Here is a 14,635-nt window from a genome sequence, read left to right as displayed (position 1 = left end):
TGATGGAAAAAAAAAAAAAATCCTCAGGGATCCATTTAGATCCCTCTCCGCTTATCCCGGGAAGCACCCCCATGTGGCTTTGCCGGGGCCACAAAAACGCAGGCGATAAAAGCCAACAGGGAATTATTTTTTTTTTCTTTTCGGCAAGAAAAGCGGGCGGTCTAAAGCGATTAAATCTGCTTTTCCGGGAGCCACACCGTGTTTTGAATCCAAGGATTAAAAAAAAAAAAAAAAACATCCTCTTTGGCTGGCTTTTTTTAAGAAGGAAAATGGGGTCCTCCCCACTCCCACGTGGCAAGGAGCGAATTGCACGTTTTTTTGGGGGGGGGAAGGCGGTGGGGGGGGAAAGCAAAACGGTAGGCTTGGTTGGGGATCAGAGCTGAAGAAGCTCCTTGGAGGAGAAGCGACACGTCTTCAAAGAAAGAAAAAAAAAAGCAGAAAGTCCAGTTGCCTCTTAAAGAAAAGAAAAGAAAAGAAAAGAAAAGAAAGAAAAGAAAAGAAAAGAAAAAGAAAAAAAAAAAAAAAAGCACATTTGAGACAACCAGGATTTGAATGATGGAGAATCTCCAGAGACATTTAATTATCGGATGGTTTTCCTCCCATCAGCCTCCTTTTCAGTTCGCCCTTTGGGGGTTTTGGGGAGGGGCTGCCTCTTTCTCTCTCTCTGACTCCCCTCCTCTCTCTCTAGCCCCCTGCCAGCCTGCATCTCTCTCTCCCCCCCCCTTTTTCACTCTCTCTCTCTCCCTTTCTCTCTCTTCTTTTCTTTCTTTCTCTCTTTCTCTCTCCCTTTCTTTCTCTCCCTCTTTTCTTTCTCCTTCTTTCTCTCTCCCTTTCTTCTTTCTCTCCCTTTCTTTCTCTCCCTCTCCCTTTCTGTCTCCCCTCCTCTCTTTTAGCCCCCTGCTCGCCTGCCTCTCTCTCCTTCTCTCTTTTCGTTCTCTCTCCCTCTCTTTTTCTTTCTCTCTCCCTCCCTTTCTGTCTCCCCTCCTCTCTTTAGCCCCCTGCTCGCCTGCCTATCTCTCTCCCTTTCTCTTTCTTTTCGTTCTCTCTCCCTTTTTCTTTCTTTCTCTCCCTCTCTCTCTCTTTTCTTTCTCTCTCTCGCCCTCTCTTTTTCTCTTTCTCTCTCCCTTTCTTTCCCCTTCCCTTTTTTCTCTCTTTCTCTTTCTCTCTCTTTTCTTTCTCTCCCTCTCTTTTTCTTTCCCTCTCCTTTTTTCTCTCTCCTTTTCTCTCTCTCCTCTCTCTTTTTCTCTTTCTCTCTCCCTTTCTGTCTCCCCTCCCCTCTCTCTTTATCCCCCTGCTCGCCTGCATCTTTCTCTTTCTCTTTCTCTCTCTCTCTCTCTCTCTCTCTCTTTCTCTCTTCCCAACTTCTCGGCGCGTGGCTAAAAGCGGAAAAGCGGCGTGTGTGCCGGGAAAAAGATGCATTTCGAGACACAACGCACAAAATGGCTGTCTCCCAAGGCGCCCAGCCGTTTCCATACAATGCTATAAAAAGGACAATTTCCTAAAAAGGAAAACCGGGAACTGACAGCCAGCAGGTTATGGAGGGCGGGCAGGGGTCTAGAGAGAGAGAAAGAGAGAGAGAGAGGAAAGGGGGGGGAGAGAGAGGGGGGGAGGGAAATGCCAGCAGATTAAATCAATCAGCCCCTTGGATCCAGTCCAGATCCCTGGTTTGTCCTTCTGGACGGACTCTCTCCCTCGTCGCGACCCTTGCGCGACTCGCACACAATGCCGGGCCAAGGCTCCTTAAGCTGGGGATGGGGGGACGGGGGAGCAAAGGTGGATAGAGAGAGAGGGGGGGGGAGGCAGGGAGAACCTGCCTTCTCCACAGCCAAAGACGGAAACCCCCTCCCCAAAATGCACCTCGCTTGCTTTCGAGGGGGGTCCGTGATCCCCCCCCACCATCCATCGCCACGGGATGAAAAAAAAAAGGCATTGCATTTTAGATCGGGGATCCCCCCAGAGGAAGGTCGTGGTAGGGTTTTCCAAAAGGGTGACAGAGAGGGGGGGGTGGACACCCCTCCCCAAGCAGAGCTCAGCTTGCAAAGAAACTTGTTGAGCGCGAATTAGCTGCTTTCTTCCTCCTCCTCCTCTTCCTCGCCCGCGGTTGGGTTTGGGATGGGGAGGGTTTGGGAGTTGAAGGGAAGGTCTCGAAGGAGGCGGCGGGGATGGGGATCTACCCCAAAAGGAAAAAAGGATCACGGAGGCCGAGGGAAGGGATCTCGGATGCTCCCAGGAATAAATTGGCTGTACACCGCCCTGAGTCCTTCGGGAGAAGGGCGGTATAGAAATAAAATTATTATTATATTATTATTATTATTATTATTATTATTATTATTATTATTATTATTATTATTATTATTATTATAGAACCGAAGTAGCTTTTACGAGGCTGGTTCTTCTAAAATTATCACGTCTGGTCAAAATTTCCAGCCGAATCTGGAAGCCCAAAATGTAAAGGGAAAGGGCCTGTTTGCTTCTATAGGTAGTCCTCGACTTACAACGCTTCGTTTAGTGACCGCTCAGAGTTACGACGGGCACTGAAAAAAAAGACAAAGCGACTTACGACCGGTTTCCCCCCCCCCCAGCATCCCCGAGGTTTGCGTGATTCGAAATTCAGATGCTTGGCAACTGGCTCGTATTTATGACGGTTGCATAACCCCGGGGGGGGGGACGAGTGATTCCCCCTTTGCGACCTTCGGATGAGCCAAGTCGACGGGGAAGCCGGATTCGCTTAACGACCCCGTCGCTGGCTTAACAACGGCAACGGCTCACTTAATAACGGCGGCAAGGAAAGTCGTAAAACGGAGCAACCCCCCCCCACTTCACGCGTTTCACTTAAGCGAGACAAATTTTGGGCTCAACTCTGGTCATTAAGTCCGAGGACGACCTGTGGAGAGAAATTCCTAGAAAGACACACGAGTTTTTTTTTTTTTAAAAAAAGGCCTGCTCAAATTTAGACTAAGGAAACTGACTTAAGGAGGGAGGCAGGGCTGACGTAGTCAGGCTTACTTCTTCGAGCGACGCACGGTAAGATTTTAAGCCCTGATTGGCACCGGGGCACGCTTTGATGGGGTGTTGAGTGTGTTTGTGTGTTCGTTTCGAACACACAAACTAAAATAAATAAAAAATAATGAAATATATATATAAAAAATTAATAAATAAACAGGAGAGCCCATTTCGGGGCAGGCCAGCAGCTGTGACAGGGAAGGGACCTTGGAGGTCATCTAGTCCAACCCCCAAGAGAGGAGACCCTAGGCCAGTGATGGCTAACCTTTTTGCCGTCGCGTGCCAAAAGCAGGGGAAGCGGAGGTGGCGGGGTCACGCGTGTGCGTGTCCACACCCATAATTCAATGCACCCCGCCCCCCCCCCACGCATGTGCGCGCGACCCCTCCGTGCTCCTACTTTTGGCACCTGATGGCCCGGTAGGTCCGTTTTTCATCCTCCTCAGGCTCCAGAGACTTTCTTGGAGCCTGGGGAGGGCCAAAACAGCCTTCCCCACCTCCCCGGAGACTGGAAACGGTCCGTTTCCCGACTTCCGGTGGGACCGAAAGGCCTGAGAATCAGTTGGCCGGCACACGCATGTGCGGGTACAGCTGATCTAGGGTGATGGCTTGCGTGCCCACAGATATGACTCCGCGTGCCACCTGTGGCACGCGTACCACAGATTCGCCATGACGGCCCTAAGTCGTTCCAGACAAATGGACGTCCAATCTCTTCTTAGAAAGTTCCAGTGTTGGAGCATTCACAATTTCTCGAGGCAAGGTGTTCCACCGGTTAATTGGAATATTAAATGGCTTTCATAACCCACACTTTTGGGGTGTCTGTGTGTGTCTCACACACACACACACCTGGGGGAGGGAGGAGCGGGGAGGCCGCCAGTCTGGTGCAAAAGAATGAGAGATTAGAAGAGCGTTTTCAACTTCAACAACTTTTAAAAATTCCAGAGCTTGAAAATCAGTGGACTAGAAGCTTATCTGCTTTCCCAAGACTTGATTCCAAGTTACGCAGAGCTAAAAAAAGTCTACCTTGATTGATTGATTGATTGATTGATTGATTGAATTTCTATACCACCCTTCTCCCGAAGGACTCAGGGCGGTGAACAGATTAAGATTTCATATACATATATATATATATATATATATATATATTATAAACAGTAAATAATAAATTGAGTCAACTTGGTGTATCTGCTAAGACCTTGGCATAGAATTTAGATGTTTATGCTAGCCCTGCTTGTTGAAAGTGGGTATTTTGATTTCCTTTTATTTAATTTTGTACGTGCAGGGAATTTAAAAAAAAAAAACAACAACAGCACACACATACCCAAATTTCTATATTGCTTAATGGGGACGAAAACTAAAGACCAACTCACCGGCTCTCTTAAAGCATTTAAAAAAAAAAAAAAAAAATGCAATTTAGGGGCACGAATCCCCAAACCACTCCATTTATAATTTTAGAGAAACACCACCAATCGAGGCTACACACACACACACAAAAAAACCCTTTAAACCATAAAGAAGGAAATCTGCCAGCGGAGCGAATAAAAACTCCGGCATTTCTCGCACGACTTTGATAAAAGTTTCTCCGACTCCGATCTCCAGATCCAAGAGACAAAAAAAAAAACTTGTTTTTTTGGGTCTGTTGTGCCACCCAACCTTTCTGTTGTTAAGTGAGACACTGAGTGAGTTTTTGCCCAATTTTACGACCGGCCTCAAGCACAATTTGTAAGTGAATCGTCGCAGTCGGTAAATTAGTCGCCCGTCGTTAAACGCATCTCCCTTCCCGCTGACTTGGCTGGTTGGAAGGTTCGCAAAAAAAGGGACCAGGTGATCTTGGGACACGAGGGGTGGAAATTCTGCTCAATTTCTCTATAAACGGAATTTCACTTGAAATGAAAAAAAAAATACATTCCACGAACGTGCAGGGAATTTTTAACGGAGCATTTCGCAAGGCCGCCGTCGGAAGTTTACAAATTACGGCGCGAAGGGTTAAGGCGACGAAAGTCGGCCAAGTTTTGGAGCCTGAGTTATTTCCGATGGCGAGACAGGTAAGTCCCCCGACATACGACCACAACGGAGCAACAAAATTTACGTTACCGAGCGAGACGTTTGTGGAGTGAGTTTCGTCCCGTTTTACGGCCTTCGCCTTGCCACGTTTTGTGTTAATAAGCGAATCGCCGCAGCTGTGAAATTACTAACACGGTCGTTAAATGAATCCATCTTCCCTGGTTGGGGGAAGGTCGCAAAAGGGGATCATGGCTCCCCACCCCCGGGATGCTGAGACCGTCATAAATCTGAATCAGTTGCCAAGCGTCCCGTGACCCGTGGGGAGGCTGCGACGGTTGTGTGAAAAGGGCCCGTAAGTCTCTTTTTTTCACCGCCGTCGTAACTTTGAACGGACACTAAGCAAACTCTTGTAAGTCGACAACAACCTGCATTATCAATTCTGGGAGTCGGAGTCCAAACGTTTTAACGTTGCTGAGGTTGAGAAAGAGAGGACCAGAATCCCGCCAGCATCGTCCGTTCTGATGTTCACCAAAACATGCGACACCCGCCTTAAATCTAGCCGCGCCGACAACTTTCACGCAAAAGCGGATGGACACTGTGCATGCACAGAGTGCCACGCAAGGCTCCTGCCTTGTAGGGGATACAGGGAAGTCCATGGGCCAAAGTGAGCACGGGGTTTGCCATCGTGGCCCAGCTCTTCCAAAACCTTCTAAAACCCCAACCTTCTCCGTGAAGTAGTCCTCGATTTACGACTGCAATCCAAAGCCCAAAACTTCCACTGCTAAGCGAGACAGTTGTTAAGTGAGCTTTTGCCCTGTTTTTTGGCCACCGTGGTTAAGGGAATCCCTGCGGTTGTTAAGTGAGCATGGCCTGTTCAGCGAATCCGGCTTCTCCCATTGGCTTTGCTCAAGGCGGTCGCAAAAGGGGATTGCGGGATAGCCCCCCCTGCCTGGGAGACTCCACGACCGTCATAAATACGAGCCAGTGGCCAAGCGGCCCAATTTTGATCCCCTGACTGTTTATGTTTGTTTATGTTTTATGAAATTTATATACCGCCCTACTCCCGAAGGACTCAGGCACAAAATAAAACACATAGATACAAAAGTTAGAAACATAATTAAAACCAAATTAAATAATTTAGCCCGAGACAATTAAAAATCCCAATAATTGTGGAGATGCCACGACAGTTGTAAGCGTGGAAAACGGTCGTAAGGGTGGAAAACGGTCGTAAGTCACATTTTTCTCAGTGCCGTTTTCACTTTGGTCACTAAACGAACGGTTGGAAGTTGGAAGACTCCCTAGACTCAAATCCAAAATCAGGGAACAAAAATAAAATAAAATTAAAAAAAAAAAACCCTGAGAAAAAAATGCCCAGGAATTTTTGCAATGATCAACCCGCAATCTTTTCGATTCCTGAGCCAAGGGCGGAAGAGGGGAGAAGTGGGGAAGGGGGTTTACGTGAGGGGTGGGGGGCTGGACACCCCCTCCCCATGAAAAGTGAGGGGGGGGGGGAAAAAAAGGAAAAATAAAAATTCAGGTTGGGACCGGCTCTCCCCTTTCCAGACGGAAATGCAAAGCTTCACGGATGGATGGATAGATGGATGGATGGATGGAGGGATGGAGGGAAGGAAGGAGGGGTGGGTGGGTTTCCAGCCCACTCCTTTCCCTTCTTCCCCTCCTGTGACGCAGCCCGCCTTATATAAGAGGGCTGTGATTTCCTTGGGCCCGCAAGGGAAGGCCCTTCCTACTCGCCTCTCTCTCTCTCTCTCTTTGCACACACGCGTTGCTTTTGTGTGTGTTCGCTCCCGTGCGCACACACGCGCACACACGGCCAGATTTCCAGCCCCTGGCAGCCGGCCAGCCTCCCCCCCCCTCCAAGAGGAGCGCGCACTGCCTCCCTCGTCAGCCTTGTGCCTTCCATTCACAGAGCTTGGGTTGTAGCTGACATGAAGGAGAGAGGAAGGGGAGGGGGGAAAGAGGAGGAGGAGGAGGAGGAGGAAGAGGAGGAAGAGGGGGGGGCCCGCAAGGGAGGGAGAGGAGAAGGCTGGGGGCATTCGATCCAACTATCAGCACGCCAGACAATAGAAGACGTTCGACCACACTCGGGGGGGAGGGGGCTTCCTTAACCCACTCCCCCTTCCCCACCTTTCTGATCTTGGGGTGGGTGTGGGGACCCCCCTCCCCACCACTTCCAGGACCGGGGGGAGCAGAGGGATGCGCAAATATATACGACGCCTCGAATTCAGGAATGGAAGGGGGGTGGGGGTGGCGGAGAAAAAAAAATAAATAGAAAGAATTCACTGTTAAAGAGAGGGAAGAGAGAAGGAAGATGGAGAAGAATTTGGGGGAAAGTCTCAGCTGATTTCCTTCTCCCACCCCCCCACCCCCGTTCCTTCCTTTTTTGAGGGGTGCACTATTTTGGTTTGGAAGAAAGAAAGAGGTGGGGGGGGGGAAAGAGAGGGAGGAAGGGGTAGAGAGCAAGCAGAAAAAGGACTCCCCCAAAGGATACTTACAGGTAGCGTATGCTATAACCCTCCTTGACTTGTCTGGAGGGGGGGCCAGGCAGACAGATGGAGGGGAAGCCGGAGCACGCCAAGAGGGCAGAGGAGGGGTGAGCCGGGGGGCCTTCTCACCACCAGAAGCCCCCTCGGTGCAAGAGGGGTGGCCGCGGCGTGCCATCCCCCTCCAGGGACCAGCCCGAGCCCAGCCGCCGCCGAACGGGCACGTCGCTGCCAATCATCTGTGGTGCCGTTATATTAAACAAAAGAAAGGGGGGGGGGAGGTGGGTGAGAGAGTGAGTGAGAGAGAGAGTGAGAGAGAGAGAGAGAGAAAGAGAGGAGGCTTTACTTTTACCCATGATGCCTAGCGGAGGCAGGGGAGAGGAAGGGGGGAAAAAAAAATAAAAAAATAAAAAAATAAAATAAAACCAGTTGCAGCCGGTTTTTAACCTCAGGACATGGAATTATTGCTTTAAAAAAAAAAAAGAAAGAAAGAAATAAGTTGCTCGGTGGCATCAGAGGCGGTGCCCGGTTATGGCGCCCACCTCTGATCCTCGGCTGGCACTGGAGGGGGGGGGGAGGCGCTGGCTCGGCCTGCCCACCCACCCCCAAGTGGAAAGGAGATGCTGGCACCCCGCCAAATTTGGCCTCTCATTCGTAAGTGTGAACTTTTCCTGCCAGGGTCTTAGGAAGAAGGGGAGGAAGAGGAGGGAAGGGAAAAGGGGAGGACGAGCGGTTGAAGGAGCGGAGACCCCCCAAAGGATGGGCAAAGGATTTCTACCCGTCTTAAGCCACTGGCAAAGCGACGGTGCCAATGGCTGAATTGGTACACAGGGCCTTTGACCAATTCCGTTTCTTTTTTTAAATAAAATTTAAAAAGTCGCCGTGTGACAGGAGGCCCAGCCTAGAGTGGGGGCCTTGCCCGGGGATGAGATCTCTCTCTTCCGTTCCAGATGTGCTGAGGTGCCAGGTGCCACCTTCCCATCCGTGGCCGTAATAATCGACGCCGACAAAAATCTCCAGGGAATCGCTTGCGAAAGGCAGCATTGGGCGCGGAACAGCTGACATCCGTCAAGAATCTCTTTCCGTATTACGAAACCGCCACATCTGCCTCCCGAGAGGTGGGCAGGGAGGCCAAATCCAGCCTGAACATCTGGATGCGTGTGCCACCCATCAGAATGAGAGATGCTGCCTGGCGTATCCAACCGGAGCGGAGTTTTCCTCGCACGTGGCGGCTTTTAAGGACCCGTGAACTTCGAGGCCCCGGAATTCATGGGAGTTGTTGAAGTCCGTGGGTCTTAAAAGTTTGCCAAGGGGAAGTAAACCCGGAGTAAAACTTCTCAGCTAGGCTGGACAGACCTGACTCCAATCAGAAATTGTCCTACGGCTCAGGGATCCTTGGCGATGCACACCGATCTGGAATAACAGGTAGGCTGCCCCATGGGTACACTCTGCCCTGGCGGAATGAATGAATGAATGAATGAATGAATGAATGAATGAATGAATGAATGAATGAATGAAGGCCAGCTTTGGAATGAGGAGGAGGACAGCCTCTGGGAATGGAAGCTAAATTTGGAGCTGGAGACCCTGGTGAATCCCAGGGGTTGCCCCAAAGAACAGGGGTGGGGTTTCCCCCTATTCTCCAAAGCCCCTGAAGGCAGGAGAAGAAGCAACGGATGGAAACTAACCAAGGAGAGAAGCAGCCTGGAATTAAGGAGAAACTTCCTAACTGTGAGGACAATTAAACAACTCCTGGCTTCCCTCCAGGAGTTGTGGATGCTCCAACACTGGAAGTTTTTAAAGAAGAGACTGGACACCCGTTTGTCTGAAATAGTCTCATTTCCTGCCTGAGAGGGGGGTTGGACTAGAAGACCTCCGAGGTCCCTTCCAACTCTCGTTATTTCGGTTAATAAACCCCAATAGATGGAGCAGGTCCTTCAAACAAATCAAGGAACACGCGTTCAGAACCTAAATTTAAGATAAGGCAAACTTCTTATAAGGAACGCGGTGGCTCGGGGGCTAAGACGCTGAGCTTGTCGATCGAAAAGGTCGGCAGTTCGGCGGTTCGAATCCCTGGTGCCGCGTAATGGGGGTGAGCTCCGGTGACTTGTCCCAGCTTCTGCCAACCTAGCAGTTCGAAAGCAGGTAAAAAAAGTGCAAGTAGAAAAATAGGCACCACCTTTGGTGGGAAGGGAATAACAGCGTTCCGTGCGTCTTTGGCGTTGAGTCATGCCGGCCACGTGACCATGGAGACGTCTTTGGACAGCGCTGGCTCTTCGGCTTTGAAACGGAGAGGAGCACCGCCCCCTAGAGTCGGGAACGACTATCAGGTATGTGCGAGGGGAAGCTTTACCTTTAAACTTCTTATTGGTTTGCAAGCAGCTCTTAAAGACTTTTTGGGGGGCGCTGAAAAGCAGAAGAGGCCTGCTTTGAAATAACCGCTCTGCTCAATTTCCAGGAAGAGAACTGATGAAGGGTATTAAGAGTTCCCGGGATGATGGCGGTGTGGGAAATGGCTGGGTCACCCCTCTTCCCCGCAAGAAGAAAGCTAGCCAAACAGGGAAGAGCGGCGGAGCTGAACTTCCCCGACAGGGAGACCAAGTCAAGCTGAAAATAGAGGAGACGCTTAAAAGCTTCCTATATCCTTCTCTTGCGCCCCAACTGCGCCCCGACACTGAGGTCCTGCAGGGGAAGCCAAATGGACAGCGTATAAATTTAATAAATAAATAAATCTAAATTTTAATTTGTTTTTAAATTATGGGGTATTTTAAATTCAGCCAAATTATTTAACTCGTTTTTAATTTATTTTAAATTTTTGTATTTATGTGTTTTATCTTGTGGCTGTTCACCGCCCTGAGTCCTTCGGGAGAAGGGCGGTATAGAAATTTAATAAAATAAAATAAAATAAATAAAATAAATAAATGCATCTCTCTCTAACAGTGGGGGGTCATGGAGCTGTCAGTCAAGCCCCTTCAAGTATCTTAGGCCCTTTCCAAAGCCCAATTTGTGGCCGATCCAAGAAATCACAAATCAATGGAAGCTTCTACGTTTTAGCAGGCCAAGGAGACAAAATTTGCTAATTTGGGAACGGAAATTCATCCATTTCAAGATTCCTTTAAAAAAAAAAAGAAAAAAAAAAGGAACACCAGAGAAAGAGACATCTCTATTTGTAATAGGTTAAAAAAATAAACTATTTTAACACAAGATAAGAAATAATGTTTCTTTTTTCTTTTTAAAAAAAACAACGATTTAGGAAGTGGAAGGAAAAACACACGGATTTTTGCTCAGATGTTTCAACTTTCCGTCTACATGAAAGTAACTAAAACGGGACGAAAGCAGACACTCTGTGGTTGGTTTTAATTAAGGGTAGGTGGTTGGGTTTTTTTTTTTAGCTGATCACAAGTTTGTTTTTAATCGATTTAACTTTAGCCGTCTAAACCGTCCTGCTGCCCCCCAAACCGGTTAATTTCCTACTAGCTTAGCGAGATGGGCGTCCTATAAATTCAATATATGCGCAAATAAATATTGCGGGTTACGCACCGTTCATATAGAGTCTGTTTGGCTTAATCTGGCCCGGAATGGGAAGTGAGAAAAGTAATTTAATAATTACGGCTGCAGCAACTGTATTTTCTCTCTGCCACCAAACAGGGACAGAATCGTCCAAATTCTGCACTCACAATTATGCAAATTCACATCTGGAAGATCATGGGTTGCTCTGCTCCAGCTGATCATCATCATCATAATAATACTGTATTAATAAATGGGAAATCACCCATAGTTTTGCTACTTTAAAGAAGGACCGGTGGGGGGAGGGATGGGGACATGATAGGAGTGCTCCAAATATTTGAGGGGCTGCCCCAAAGAAGAAGGGGGGGGGTGTCATCCTATTCTCCAAAGCAGGAGAAGAAGCAACGGATGGAAGCTCACCAAGGAGAGAAGCAACCTGGAAGGAAGGAGAGACTTCCTAGCAGTGAGGACAATTAGCCACTGGAACTGCTTGCCACCAGAAGCTGTGGGTGCTCCATCACTGGAAGTTTTTAAGAAGAGACTAGACAGTCACTTGTCTGAAAAGGCGTAGGTTCTCCTGCTGGAGCAGGGGGCTGGACTAGATGACCTCCAAGGTCCCTTCCCGCTTTGCAATTCTGTTAATTCTGCTACTTTTTTTTTTTTAGGAATCTCTTAGACCCTGAAGACCCTGTTGTTCCGCCAGGCCGGGCTATCAACATAATGATTTTAAATTGGGGTATTTTAAATTTTTGGGGTTTTAAAGTGGCCAAATCTATTTAATTATTTTAAATTTTAATCATTGTTGTGTCTTGTGTTTTTAAATTGGCTGTACACCGCCCTGAGTCCTTCGGGAGAAGGGCGGTATAGAAATAAAATTATTATTATTATTATTATTATTATTATTATTATTATTATTATTATTATTATTATTAGGAACAAGCGTCCCGTTGGAAGAAATCATACTGCCTCAGCTGGGCTTGGCAGAATAGCCAGGCGTTCAATGAATCAAAGCAAAGGCTCTGCATAACTTTAAAAAAAATCCTTGTTCGACCCTGGCAGAATTTGGTTGCATTTAAAATATTTCTCACTTTTCTTTAGCAAAGGATGACACCGATGCCGTCTTTACGCCATCGAAGAAAATTCAGAGGGGCTGAAAACGACGTCTCCAGACTGGCTCAAATGACAGGCGAGAAGAAATAATAAAGATTTAAGATTTTTTTGAGAAAGTTCCTGGAGGTGTATGTCACTTGCCTAAATATCTCCTCCCTCCCCTCCCCACCGACTTGGAGGTCTGGGACTGCCCCATGGAATTCACACACGACTTTTGGTTCGCTTTTCCACCTCAGTCCCCATTTCCTTTGCAGCTCGCTTGAATTGGCTCGAAACACCTGCACGAAACTGGAGGCGACAGGCTGCAAAAAGTTGCATCGGTTAAGCAAACCAGGCCTGGCACGGGTGGTGCCCCCTGCCCACCGCTGGGTCTCCGAGTGGGGTGTGCCTTGTTTTGCCTGGCATCCAACATCAGCCAGTTAGAGCTGGCGGCCCCCAAGGGGAGGGCCTTCTCTGTGGGGGCACCCACTATCTGGAACGAGCTCCCCCCCAGAGATACGGAGGATCCCGGATCCGCGCACTTTCCGTCTTAAGACCCTCCTATTCCAGCAAGCCGGCCTGGCCTAATTTTCTCCCCCGTTTTAAAATTCTTTTAAATTGAAATTTTAATCGGTTTTAAATTATTGGGATTTTTAAATTGACTCGGGCTAAATTATTTAATCTGGTTTTAATTATGTTCTTAACTTTTGTATTTATGTATTTTATTTTATGCCTGTTCACCACCCTGAGTCCTTCGGGAGTAGGGCGGTATATAAATCTAATAAAACAAAACAAAGTCCCTACTCCCTAGAGAGTCCCTACTCTCTAAAAAGTAGGGACCAGTTCTGGCAAGACATTTCGGTGCAAGGGGGGGGGGATGAGATCTAGCAGATCTAACTGGAAGAAAAGGAATTGCAGGAACTGGGTATGGCTAATCTAGTGAAAAGAAGGACTAGGGATGGCACGATAGCAGATTTCCAGTATTTGAGGGGCTGCCCCAAAGAAGGGATGGGGGTTTCCTGCTTGCCAAAATCAAAAGTTGTTTGGGGGGGGGAAAGGAAGGAGAATCTCTCCGCTTCCAGATGTGTCTGAGTGTCCCTCCCCTCTCATGGCTGGCTGGGAACATCTGGAAGCACTAGTTCCTTTTGCCTCGTTCGATGGGAAGCGGACAGGAAGCTTGGCAGACAATGGGAGGGGAGGGGTGTCCGTGGCCTGATCTCCAGGGATGCCTCGGGGCGCACGGAAGCCCCTGCCCCATTGCTAAAAGGAGAAAAAAATTGCTCGTTTAGGATAGGGAAAAGGTAAAGGTTCCTCTCGCACGTATGTGCTAGTCGTTCCTGACTCTAGGGGGCGGTGCTCATCTCCGTTTCAAAGCCGAAGAGCCAGCGCTGTCCGAAGACGTCTCCGCGGTCATGTGGCCGGCATGACTCAACGCCAAAGGCGCATGGAACGCTCTTACCTTCCCACCAAAGGGGGTCCCTATTTTTCTACTTGCATTTTTTACCTGCTTTCGAACTGCTAGGTTGGCAGAAGCTGGGACAAGGAACGGGAGCTCACCCCGTGACGCGGCACCAGGGATTCGAACCACTGAATTGCCAACCTTTCAATCGACAAGCTCAGCCACTGAGCCACCGCGTCCGTTTTGTCGTTTAGGATAATGCTAAGTCTAACCTCATTTGCCGTAAAGGCGCAAGAAATCCAGATATATATAAAACAAGCGATAAGGACAAGAATCAGAAAACCTGCGACGAATCGCTCTACTGCAGGTAAAGGGGCTTCAGAAGATTGCAGGTAGCGCTCAACCTACGACCGTTCGTTTAGTGACCGTTCGAAGATACGACGGCACTGGAAAAAAGGGACTTGAGACCGTTTTTCACACTTATGACCGTGGCGGCAAGCACCATTCAGATGCTTGGCAGCTGCTTCGTATTTATGACGGTTGCAGCATCGTCCCCCCCACCTCCACCCAGGGGTCCTGCAAGCTTCTGATAAGCGAAGTTGAGGGGGAACTGGATTTGTTTAACAACTGTGTTTCTAGCTCAGGGGTCTGCAACCTTAAACACTCAAAAGAGCCATTTGGAACCCGTTTCCCACAAAAAAGAAAACACCGGGAGCCACAAAAACTCTTCCCGTGCCTGACTATTTCTCGAGCGGCCACAAAGCTAGAAAATGTAGTTGAATTAAACGTTCTGTTTTCTTCTGAAACTTTTCTTTTCTTGGATTTATCCATGGTTGGCCTACCGGGGGTTGAAAAGCTCAATAAATCACGTTCCGGCGGGTGTCGCACACTGGTGGTTATGACGCATATTTTGAGTGACAGGGAGCGGCAGCAGAGGGGTGAAAGAGCCACAGGTGGCTCCAGAGCCGCAGGTTGCTGATCCTTGTCCTATCTTAACAACGGCAGTGATTCACTTAACAACCGTGGCAAGGAAGCAAAACTCACTTAACAAAATGTCTCTCTTAGCAACGTAAATTTTGGGCTCCATTGTGGTCGTAAGTCGAAGACTACTGTGTAGGCTACGTTGTTTTGTTAAATT

This window comes from Pituophis catenifer, unplaced genomic scaffold (genome assembly GCF_029215685.1).
Source record: "Pituophis catenifer annectens isolate HBS135680 unplaced genomic scaffold, rPitCat1.0.hap2 SCAF_10, whole genome shotgun sequence".
NCBI classification, from domain to species: domain Eukaryota; kingdom Metazoa; phylum Chordata; class Lepidosauria; order Squamata; family Colubridae; genus Pituophis; species Pituophis catenifer.
This window is presented reverse-complemented; position numbering follows the sequence as displayed.